General features: G+C 47.2%; 1 long non-coding RNA gene across 1 annotated transcript; it reads left to right on the top strand.

Moving 5' to 3' along the window:
• The first annotated feature begins 211 nt into the window (after positions 1-211).
• On the top strand, positions 212-10890 carry LOC148055256 (uncharacterized). Its single transcript, XR_015705699.1, has 3 exons — positions 212-263; positions 2411-2512; positions 10683-10890. It is a non-coding gene; the product is annotated as an uncharacterized LOC148055256 (long non-coding RNA).
• Positions 10891-11191: the final 301 nt, after the last annotated feature.

Below are 11191 nucleotides of genomic sequence, written 5' to 3'. Positions count from 1 at the left end.
CCTGGCCAGCGCCACGTTCCCCAGCTGCAGAGCGGCCTCGAGAAGGAAGCGCTTCACCGGAGCGCTTGGGTACCCGGCCGACCCCGCAGAGCCCTCCTGGGGGAAGGGGCAGGGGCTCACCTGCGGGCGGTTTGGTGATCACCCCCTCCCAGCACCTACAAAAGCAACCTGGGGCTCTGCTGTAGGTTTTCCCTGTAGTCGTGGGAGGATGGCTGAGGGTCCCAAGCAGTGTGGATGGGCTTCTTGTTCAAGGCTTCCTTAAGGTACTTTCAGACTTCTCCTTTAGCAAAAAGCAGTTTATTGTATTTTTATTTCCATTTGTTAAAGATGGGTAGTACACAATCTAAGTCTTTGCTTGACAGTAAAAGTTTGTAGGAAGGTATTAGTTTTAACTCTGAGTAGGCTTAAATAAAAAGCGAGCTTGGCTGCTGGGGAAGCAGGGGCCTGTGCCAGCGGCGCGGGGGGCTCCGTACCTCTCGTGGGGCTCGGGGCCAGCCGGGAGCCATCCTGGGCAGCCTGCAGGGAATCAACTGAAAGTTATGGCCGGGGTGCCTGGAAAGAGGCCTCGCTTTCCCTTCCAAATGATGGTGTGTTAAGGCAAAGAGCTGCCGTGCCTTTGGGAGACTCTAGAAATAGGAGAAAAATCTCTGGCTTTTTGCTGGGAGAGAAGGAGGTGGTTAAAGTGCAAGAGGAGGTGATATATGGGTCTAGCTGGATATCGGCCTCCCAAGAGACTCTCAGGCTTAATTCATTCAGCTATTGTGTACCTATAAAGCTTAATGTTTCTATCCATAATGTGCTTGTTCGGGCTAAGCTTATTTATCCCTTATGGAAAGTGAGCAGAAAGGGCTGTTGTGTTGTGTGTACGGGAGGAGGATGGCTGGGTACCAGCAGGCTCCTGCTCGGCGGTGGGAAGGGGCCGCTTTTCATCCTCCCTTTCTGGAGCCTCTCCCCGTCCCCCAGCGAGCGCCCAGCTCTGCTACAGGGAACAGGCGGTCGTAAATATAGTACCTGGCAGTACAGTTATATAGAGCTGTCCCCTGAGAGTTACGTTAATGGCCGGCACTGTAGCTTCTCTGGAGAGCGTGCCAGGGCTGTCGGGGAAGGCAGAGTAAAACAAAAGTCAGCCAGCAGGAGATGGCTGCTGGGGAGCTGGGGATGGCGGCTTTCTGCCTGGGGGAGCATCTCTGCAACAGCCTGGGAAGTCAGAGGTGAAGCAAGAGGTGTTGTGTTCAGTGGCTAATGAGCTGCGGGTTGTGCGAGGTTGCTTTGCGGTGGTGAGGACTCTGCTGTGGACCGGCTGGGATGCGCATCCCACCAGCGTGTCCCTGGTTAGGTGTCCCTGAATGGCTGGGGATCCTGGGGCAGCTGGGGCAATGCTCCTGAAAGTGTTTCCTAGTTTTATATTTTACATCCATAATGGCTCGTTTCTGGAAGCGCTTTCCTTCCCGTTTGATTGCACCTCCTGGTCAGAGTACAGAAGGCTTGAACAGTTCACAGCTGTTGGAGTAAACACCCGCTGGATGCGGCAGAAGGGTGCCGAAAGCTTCTGCTTCCACTGACGGCACATGAATGTACCTCGCACCCCACCTTCCTCTCCTCCACCTCCTCCCGAGCTCTTATCGCTCTGGGGTTCAACTTTGGTGCAGTGTAAACAAAAAATAAAAAGCAGTAGCTTGACTCTGTACTCAGCTGGAGTGGCTGGTATCGTGTTGGCTGTGAAATGAGGACCTACTGCCTGGCTTTCTCCCCAGGTTAGGAAGCAAAAAAACCCTCAGTCTTTGCAAGAGCAGTACTGGCCTTAGGAGGAGTTTGTCATTCCTCACCCAATACCCGTTACTTTAAGCAACTAATGTTGGATCAAGATCAAGCAAGACTCTGGTCTAAACTTTATGCCTTTCCCTGTAATAATTGTGGTTCAGCTCAGTGCATGATAGAGGCCTTTGACTTTACTTTGAAACAGGCTTTACTGACTGGTGCCAAAGATAGTGACTAAAATGAAAAATCTTTGATCTAACTCAATATCACAACTTCTTTTTTTGTATATTAACATAATCTCTGTACTGAAATTAATCTGTGGTGTGGCTGCAGTGTGTTGAAGATGATATGTATTAGCATTGAAGATGATGACTTTTTTTTTTGAGCAGTAGCAATTCTTACTTTTTAAGCAGCTCCTATTTTAGGACTGTATCTATTTCACCCTACAAAAGATCCTCAGGAAAAGTTCAGGAGACATTTGCAGAGAAACTGTGTTTACCTCTTTGGATAAAACCAGCTGTAGGTATGACCGTGCCAGCTGCTGCCAGCTCCGAGCGTACCCAGGATTCTATGTTGGGCCAGTTTATCAGAGAACAGACGTATAAGGCCAGGAGAAGGATGGTATTTTTGACCATTTTGCCCTTTATTCCAGCCCTAGACACTGGCCTTGACCCTGCAGCGAGACTTCAAAGCTCCCAGCTCGTGAGCGAGGTGCAGCAGCTTCTCTGCTCGGAGACGGCTTCAGCTTGGTCAGGTAACAGGCGGCTCCTCGGGTTGCTCGTGGAAGGATGTGTGCGTTGGAGGGACCGAGAGGAATTAATGAAGCACAAACCCCCTCGCGTAACGCCATTGTCTGCGTGGGCTGGGGAGCTCTGGGGGCAAAACGGCACAGAAGTGTCCAGGGAGCACTGGCATTAGATGCCAGCCTTCAAGCAAGTTCACTCCTGTAGGAGAAAATTCAATACAACTTTTGAGCGGTTGCAAAGTTTCTTGAAAATGCATTTTTAGTGAGGACAATAAAATAAACACGTACGGGCTTGATCAGCGGGTGCGTTCTGGATGTATCGCATCGCCAGGATGCGATAAACCAGCCCGAGTGTTACTGAGCTCACCCGCGGGGCAATGCTCAAGGTCTCTGCTGGTGCTGAAAAAGGTCTTTTTTTCCTCCCTATGCCCATCTGGTTTTATTCATGGAGCGGTGTGTGCATCTCGCCTGCTGTAGGGTAGTGACCAAAACTGACCTAAAGAACTTTTGGGGCTTTTTAGCCCCTCGGCATGGCACTGAAAGCTATTTCACAGCCTCGTTTTTCAGTGGTGCTCATCACAAAGTTATCTCAGCCGTTGGTGCTGTGTGTCTCTTGACGAGGGTTTGCTTTGAGCCTGTGCGATGCTGGTGGGCTCCGAGTCGGGTGTTGTCACCAGGTGCGTCTCCCCTGAAATGAGTTTCAGCTGGAAAAACATCCATCTTACTGATTTCTTTTGTGAAGGAAAAAAACTTTCACCGGGCACCCATCCTGCACTGTCCTTCCTTTCCCCTATGATATCGCTTGAGTCAGAAGTATTCAGCTAGTTGCAGAGGCCTGGAGATCCTGTTTTGCAATGAGAAATGGTGAAGGAGCAAATTAACAGGAGCAAAAATATCTGCTTTACATAAAACATCAGACCATGTTTCATTTTTGGCTTTTTGTGTGCCTCTTTAGCTAACAAAATAAGCAAAATCTGTATTCAAAAAGAGAGTAGTTTCCAACAGATTTATTAAAAGCGACTGTAACTGACAACTGATGCTATTAGCAAGAATATATATCTCTTATTTAAAGTATTTCTATCCTAAAAGTAAAATGTCCGTTCTATAAGTCTATTAATATACAGTTCATTAAACTAGAAACAACTATATAATTAGGAAACAACAACAATTCATTAGTCTTAATGGGATTTAATAAAGTTCCTAAGCAAGGATTCTTCAGAGAATTAATTACAATATACTAATCAGGAAAAAAAATCCAGTTCATCACTCAGATATATTTCTCCAATTCATGAGCTGTGAAGCATCAGCATCTTCCAGAACATCCCCCCGGCAGCGCAGGATTTTTCCCGAGCCCGTGACAACGTGGGCTGCCAAGGCTGGACAGTTTACAAGTGAATTTCTCTTTGGTTTGTAAACACTGAATTTCCAAGCGAAAGCAGGGTTATTAATCATTCCACAGCCCCAAATGTTCTGCGGGGAGGAGCTGGGTTAAAGAGAGCCTGGCAGGCTGAGCCGACTGCTGTTGCCGATCCGTAGGTATCGGGGAAAGCGAATCCCACCGCTTTTGTTGGTGCCTCCATGGCTGGGGCTGTGCCGGGGCAGTTGCTGTCATCCCCATGAAGGTCTGGTTTTAATCCAGCAAAAATGTAACTGAGAATGTCTGAATTTTATAATCCTTAACAAGATCCATTGTTTCTCATCGGGGTTTTCATCTGTGCCTGGTTTTGTGTTTTGGTTTTTTGGGGTTTTTTTTTTTTACTTAGATGCTTAGCCATTTTCTTATTAATTAAACAGCAGCTTTCTGCAGGCACTGATTGAATTATCGAGTAACACCTGCCACAATACAGGGAATAAAAGGGAAAGGATGTATTATTTTTAATGCAAATGGCTTCAGTTCAGATATATTTGATCAAATTTAACTGACAATTAAATTATAAATTAATAAAGTGAAAGGGTCAGTAATACAACAAATGACACTCAGTGTCAGATTTAAGTGAACCATTTTTTAAAAAATGAAATGAGAATTGCAAGTGTTAACTATTGCTAGCTATTAAAAGTCAGGAGCAAGGTTTTTTAGAAGATAGCAAAAGATGACCGGTATCATTTCTATACTGCACCTGCAAAACATGCAAACCAGAGCATTAATTGTCGCCGTCCTAGCAGAGCAATCGTTGCTGTGTTACACCAGCAGGAATGATGGTGTAAATGGGGGGAGCATGGGGCGACCTGGTGTTTTGTTCTTCTTGGTGTGGTCTGGGGCTCCCAGAAACAGGGGAACGCGAATGAATCTGTTCTTCAGTTCATGACGTGCTCTTTGGGTGTAATCCAGCACCTGCACAGGCCCACAAACGTCTCTGTTCATGGAGCCAGCCACAAGTTTTGCTCTTGGAGAAACTGCCAGGTGGCCATTTACGCTGCGAAGTTCAAAAATAGCGGTGGGTTTGGACCAAAATGAATTCTTCATGTTTTCAATGGTGGGGCATTCCTGAGGAGTGCCGATGCTGCTGCAGGCGTCCCGGGGCTGGGAGAGGAGCTGCTGGCACCCCGGGGCTGGGCTGGGTGCTGGGCTGCTCTGCCGCCGGAGCCTCCTGGGGTGCTCTGGCTCGTCAGCGTCCATCTCGGTGGTTACGCTGGGAGCGTGGTGCCTCTCTAGCTGGCACTGCGACTACGAGGAGGGGAATAAGCTGTGCGTGAGCACAGAGCGCTGGAAATCACTAGCAGGATCTCAGGGGGCTAGTTTATCCTGGGAGCACTCGGTGACTTGCATACTGCAACTAAATCTGTAAATCAATAAATATAATGTGTAGAAGTCCCAGCTATCTGGTTCGCACCACCTAATTTAAGCCTAGTTTGCGTTCATTGTAAACTAATCTCTGAAGTAGTCCCTGATGCAGTTTCACAAGTGCTGCGATAGAGATCTGCCTTTTCCTCCGGTGCCTGATGTGCATCTGTAAGGGTTTTTGTAAGAACATGTTGAAATCCACGTTGACATCCTTGGCTGAAAGGACAGCCCACCTTATCAGTCTGCCTCCAACTCCCCGTCTCAGACGCTTTAAGAAACCCGGAGGATGTACATTGATCGCAGACCAGCGTTAGGCAGCTTCCCCTCGGCTCGCTTCGCCTTTCCCCGCTCAGGGCAGCAGTGCTGCACCTCCGTAAGGTCTTTGGAGTAATTTTGTACTATAGCTGCCTAATGACTTTAGCACCTTTTGTGAAATCCTGGACTACTCGCTCCCTCGGATAGCATATCCCTTTATCTCCTGTAGTGGGGCTTTCTTTTTTTCTGCTTGTTTCCTGATTTTTTTTTTTACCTTTCTGCTGCCATGTCACTGAGCTGAAAAGATTAATAAAGAATGATTAAGCACTGGAGAGAATATTTTACAGTGATAGACTTAAGGAGCTCAGTCTGTTTATCTTATCAAAAAGAAGCTTGTAACTTAATTTCGGTGGATAAGTACCTTCATAAGGAGGAAGCTCCAGGTACTGAAAGGCGCTTTCTTCAGAGAAAGGCACAAAGACTCAATAGCTTTAAGCTGAAGCCAGAAAAACCCAATTAACAAGGTAGAAATTTTGAACTTTGAGGATCATTAACGACTGGGAAAATTTGGCTAGCTACTCCTTTCTCTGCTTGTCTTCAGATCCAGATCTAACGCTTTCCTGAAGGATCAGGTCCGATGGCACTCATCAGTACAGAGGAAAGCACTTGATTGCCTGTTACCTCCTGGGCACCCCGTAAGGCAGCCCAAGCTAACTCCGTGTTCTGGCTCCACGAATATCCCGTGTTCTTCCTGAGGTGCTTTACCTGGGCTGTGACACGCAGGGGTTGATCTGGCAGCTGAAGCACTGGGCACTTGCCCCGATAACCCATGCAGGCTGTAGGGACCAGCAAGAACCAGGACTCCTGGTTCAAACCAGTGTTACTGTCTGGGGTGGTTCTCTGTGTCTGCGCCCGGCCAGTTCATCCCAGGTCAGGACCTGTTTTGCATCACTGTTTTGGGGGGTCTTGAAATACCGATGGCATAAGAGAATGAGACAGCAAGCCCCAGCAACGTCTTCCTATCACCAGGCAGCGATGTTTCAGGATGTAGTTGCAAGCATCCCAGGATAAGCTTTGCATTTTTAAAGGTTACTGACTCAGCCTGTGCAAGCTGGGGCAGCAGCTTAAAAGTACATAGAGACACTAATTGGTCATTTGAACTTTGCCTGGAGGGCCCTTCCAGCAGGGACAGCCCGCTCCTGCTGACTCAGTGCGGCTGAAGTTAAAAGACAGATTCCACTAAAGAAGAGTCGAGGAGGAGGAGGAAGGCCAGCTGCTTTGGACAGGGGCTTCCAGTTCATTTGGGCAAGGCAGTTCTGCCCTTTTGCTTGCTTGTGCAGGAGAGCACAAATGTGGAAGCTCCCCTTCTCCCCTAGTTTCTCTGCTCACTCCTACCCAAGTTTTAGCCCCAGGAGATGAGCAAGCACATTTCTCTACTCTTTCCGTACTTGCAGAGGTAGGCTTACGGAGCAAGGGATGGGGTGGGAGGAGCAGGTATGGACAGATGTGCAACAGCAGCTTTCTCTAAGTGACCGACTGCAAATGGTCGTAGGTGGGATGTTGTACTCTCCCTCTCCTGTGGTCTTGCGTGAGGCCGTTTAGTTATTGAGATACCTAACAGAAACCTGCAAATGCACTGCTTGGACACAGAAATGGATTAAACTGTGTCTGCAATTACTTGCTGTCTGGAAAACCATGGGCGAAATGAAGGAAGCTCAGGTGTAGAAGGGCTAAAATCAGGCCATTACTCTTTACTCGGAGAACATTTTCAATATTATGGAGTTATTTGTGAGTGATAGTGTATAATTTTTGCAACAACTAACCTGCGGTAACAGGGTTTTGCAAAGTATTTCTCAACTGGAGCCAGAGCTGGATGTTGCCATGGAGATGGGAAGTAGCTGGGTGATGTTTTTTCTTCTGCAAATATATTGTTGCAAAACACAAATCGGGAAAGAAAAGGAGCCACATCGTCTTTGAAGAAACAAAAACTTCCGTTTTAGGTTGTCACAGAGAGGCAAAAATAGTTCTCTTGGACCGTGGGGGTTCGGGTGTATGCCATTAGGGATGAACCCCAGAGCTGGGCTCTGCAGGGCAGCTTGAACTTGGAAGGGGACACGGGGTGCTGCGGCCCCCAGCGAAGTTACCACGTTAGAAATGAAAGCAGTAGATTTTCCTGTGACTGAAGGTCTATGTAAATCCAAGGTCACCAGAACCCCTTCTGTGGCTGCTGCTTATCATTTAATGAAGATAAAAAAGAGCAATTAAGTTTAGTCTGGCAATTTGGCACATTAGCATTAATCTTCAATGAAATCAGAAGGTGTTTGTGTTTTGTGTAAGCTTGGCTAATGTATCATTTTGCTACTAACAAGCAGAAGCCATAATTACTCTTCTATTTGACAGAATTTATTGACAGCTCCCCATGTTATTTATGCGTACGAGTCATTTACTTAAGGGAAACTTTAACGTTGAGTACTTATTCAGCTTCCCTAATCCACCTCCCATCCTACCCAGCAAATGGCAGGGCTCTGGGTGATCTCTATTGAATATTTCAGTATCAATCCAGAAATCATAGAACCTATTTATTTATAACCTATTTAAAAAGTCCAGGATCTCGTATCACCTGCACACACGGGAGCAGAATGTACCCCAGCTCGCAGGTGTCATCCCCAAATTGCCAACACTTTGGCACTGGAACTTCTCGGGAAGACTTTCAGGACTTAACGTTCTGAGAAAAAAAATCTATTTCAGCTTGTTTTTAAATTTGGATGTAGCTACAAAATACTACAATTTCCTAGAGGACAAATATTAATTTTTTTAATAACTTTATTAATTTGAGAGGGTTCTAAAAGATTTGGGGGAAATAAAACCAGAAACCTTCATTGCTGGAACTGCGTTAGAATGAGCTGTAAGCTGTTTTCTGAGCCCGGGGGAGGAGCGATCGGATGCGTTGTTACTGTCATTGGTTTATTTTCAGTGTTTGTCTGTAAACTTGTAGGGTTTAGCTGGCAAGCGAGACAGAAGAAAGGAACAGCCAGGCAATTCTAGAATATCTGATTGGAAAAAAAGCTACTGAAAGCTTCCAGTAGGTTCCTGGCAGAGAAGAACGGAATGGAAGCTCCTGGGAGCGCAGCGCACCAACGAGCAGGGTGCGGGGTGGCTTTGTGCCTTCGCTCCAGGAGCCGCGCGGCCGCGTAGGGCTTGGGCTGGCTTGGCTTTTCTAATAACATATTTAGCCCACGTGTTTGTGGTAAAAAAAAAATCGGGGAACTTAAACCATGTAGACTGAAGGCCAGAAGGCAAAAGAGAGAAAGCAATGGGTTTTGGCTGAGACATTTGGCCAAATGCGTTGGGTTTGCCGCTCCTGGAGCAATGCCAGCATCACCTCTCCCCCCCGGCTGTGCCAAATCCAGGAAAGCCGTGGTGACTCGCTCTCCTGGACGCGCTGCAGCGATAGCCGCGGCGGTTACGCGTGCAAGGATGGGCCTGCCCTTGGCTTTGAGTTATTCTTTGGTTTGGTTCTTAAGGACTAGTATCATCCTAAAGTGAACTGCACTTGCTGCTTATTTAGCAATGCAAAGAACATTTTATGGTTTTATCACACAAAAAGAATAAATTTGAAATATATTAGGAAGTCGCCCTGACTTACGGCTAGGTTATACTGATGGGTTGCGCAGATTGCATTTGGCATTCAAGACTACTTCCAGCACTTAATGGCTTAGCTTTAATGTTCTTTATTTCTTTTTATTAAAAAAAATATCCCACAAGACCATAGGGTTTATTACAGGGCTGGGTTGGGGGTATACAAGGCATTTCTAAACTCATAGCAACACTGTATGTTAAATATTCATAACTGCAGCTACCATTTGCTGTTGATAAGGACATTGATTTTCTCTGAAAGCACAAGAATTATTTGTGGCATTTATTGTCTGCTGGGATGCTTTTACGTAAAAGTTTGGGAAAATATTAAGCATTGTGCATGCTTTGGGGTTTATACCCTTCTACAGCAGGGAAAATAAAGCCCAAAATATAATTTAGTTAAATAGCATTTCTCAGGACAGGACTTACTAATGCAAAAGAAATTACAGGTCAGGAGCAAGCCATGCAAGCACGTAACAGCCAGCAAGGCAGCAGCACCCATGACTCTTGGATTTTACTTTGGTTTTGCACATACCTATTTCATAGAAAAGCTTGTAACAAGATGAAACGCTCCCCTGGAGATACTCCCTTGTGGGGCCGAGAGAGCCATCAGAGGAAGAGATTAGTCATGGTGCTAAATGCACTTTTGGCAGACAATCTCCTATTGTAATGGGGAGCTAACGGGAACCCGTATGAAACGAGCTGCGGTGGAGATGTCCTGGTCCTGGTGCTGAGCCAGTCCACCCAGCATGAACTGTGTCCATTGGTACCTTGCTCCAATACCTGCTAGTTCTGTTTCATCATTGCAGCTGAGCTGGGCCTTAGGTGAATAACGGCTGTAGGTGCCAAGGGAGAGGCGTTTCTGGAGATGTGTTTTGGTTTGGGAGCCCCATCCCCACCGAGGCAGCTGGGAGCGAGCGTTTGTTCCCCCACAGCACCTCACTGCGCTCTCCCTGGGTCCCCAGCCTCCTGCTTGCTTTCTTTTCGAAGATCTGCACTGGAATTTAAACTGAATTAAATGGAACTTGAAATTCGAGGTGAAAAAAGGGTAATTAGCCAGAGCCTGAAACAGATCCGTACCTTAAAATGCTACCTGATCCCTTGCCTTCGTAACGCCTCTTGCTCCGTGCCCTGCAGGGCTCACCAGCCTGGACTCTCAATCTTTCCTTTGGCTGCTGGAGCTTTTCTCTTCATCGGAAGAGAACACGTTTCCCTTTCTTCAACCCACCTACGTTGGCTGTGAATGTAGAAGCTGCTGAGCCCTCAATGGCACAGTGCTGGGAAGGGTTGTGTGGGAGTGTTTGTGCAGAGGGTTATTGTTTTAGCATTAATGGTGTTTTTTGCAAATTACGGAGGGCTGTATAGTGTTCTCCTGGCTGTGATCTTTGCAGATGATCCTAACCCTTTGCTTACACTGTGCTGCGAGGTCAGGCCTGATGGAAATGTTATTTCCCAAGCTGGGGGAGCACCGCTGCATGGTTCTTTTCTCTTTTCTCTCCCTGCTAGGGAAGTTGAGCTGATTTCTGGAAAGAAAAGCTGCTTTTTCTTTCAGTAGCAAAGCGCAACACTTTATCTCCAGCATGTCTGAAACCAGAATCGACCATTGCATCACCCCATGAGCCCCAGGCCATGAGGTTTCATCCACTGATGACCCTGGTACCGTGCCCCTGACGTGGCTATGGTAAGGACCCCAGTGCCTGGGGACGCTGCGTGCCCAGAGCAGGGAGATGATGTGCAGCACAGCCACATGCCTGTCTGCGACCGTCGCTGCTGTGAAGAGCCCGGCTGAGGGTCTGCTTGGCTGTTTCTAATTTGCAGCTAAGGTCAAACCTGAGCGATGCGTGGGATCTGCCAAGCAATATGCCTGTTCCTCAGGCACCAGCTCAGCCGAGGTGTTGCCCTTTACATCCCGCGTCCTTGTGAAAAGCAGCAATGAGTTAGGAAATGTCCAGGGAACATCCACCAAATTATCCACCTCATTTGGCCCTGATTAGCTTTTAAAATGTGTTTGGGTT

The sequence above is a fragment of the Nipponia nippon genome, unplaced genomic scaffold (genome assembly GCF_047370975.1).
Source record: "Nipponia nippon isolate SJK-2023a ecotype South Korea unplaced genomic scaffold, ASM4737097v1 scaffold_25, whole genome shotgun sequence".
Classification (NCBI taxonomy): domain Eukaryota; kingdom Metazoa; phylum Chordata; class Aves; order Pelecaniformes; family Threskiornithidae; genus Nipponia; species Nipponia nippon.
Note: the sequence above shows the minus strand (reverse complement) of the source record. Positions and strands in the feature narration are given on the sequence as shown.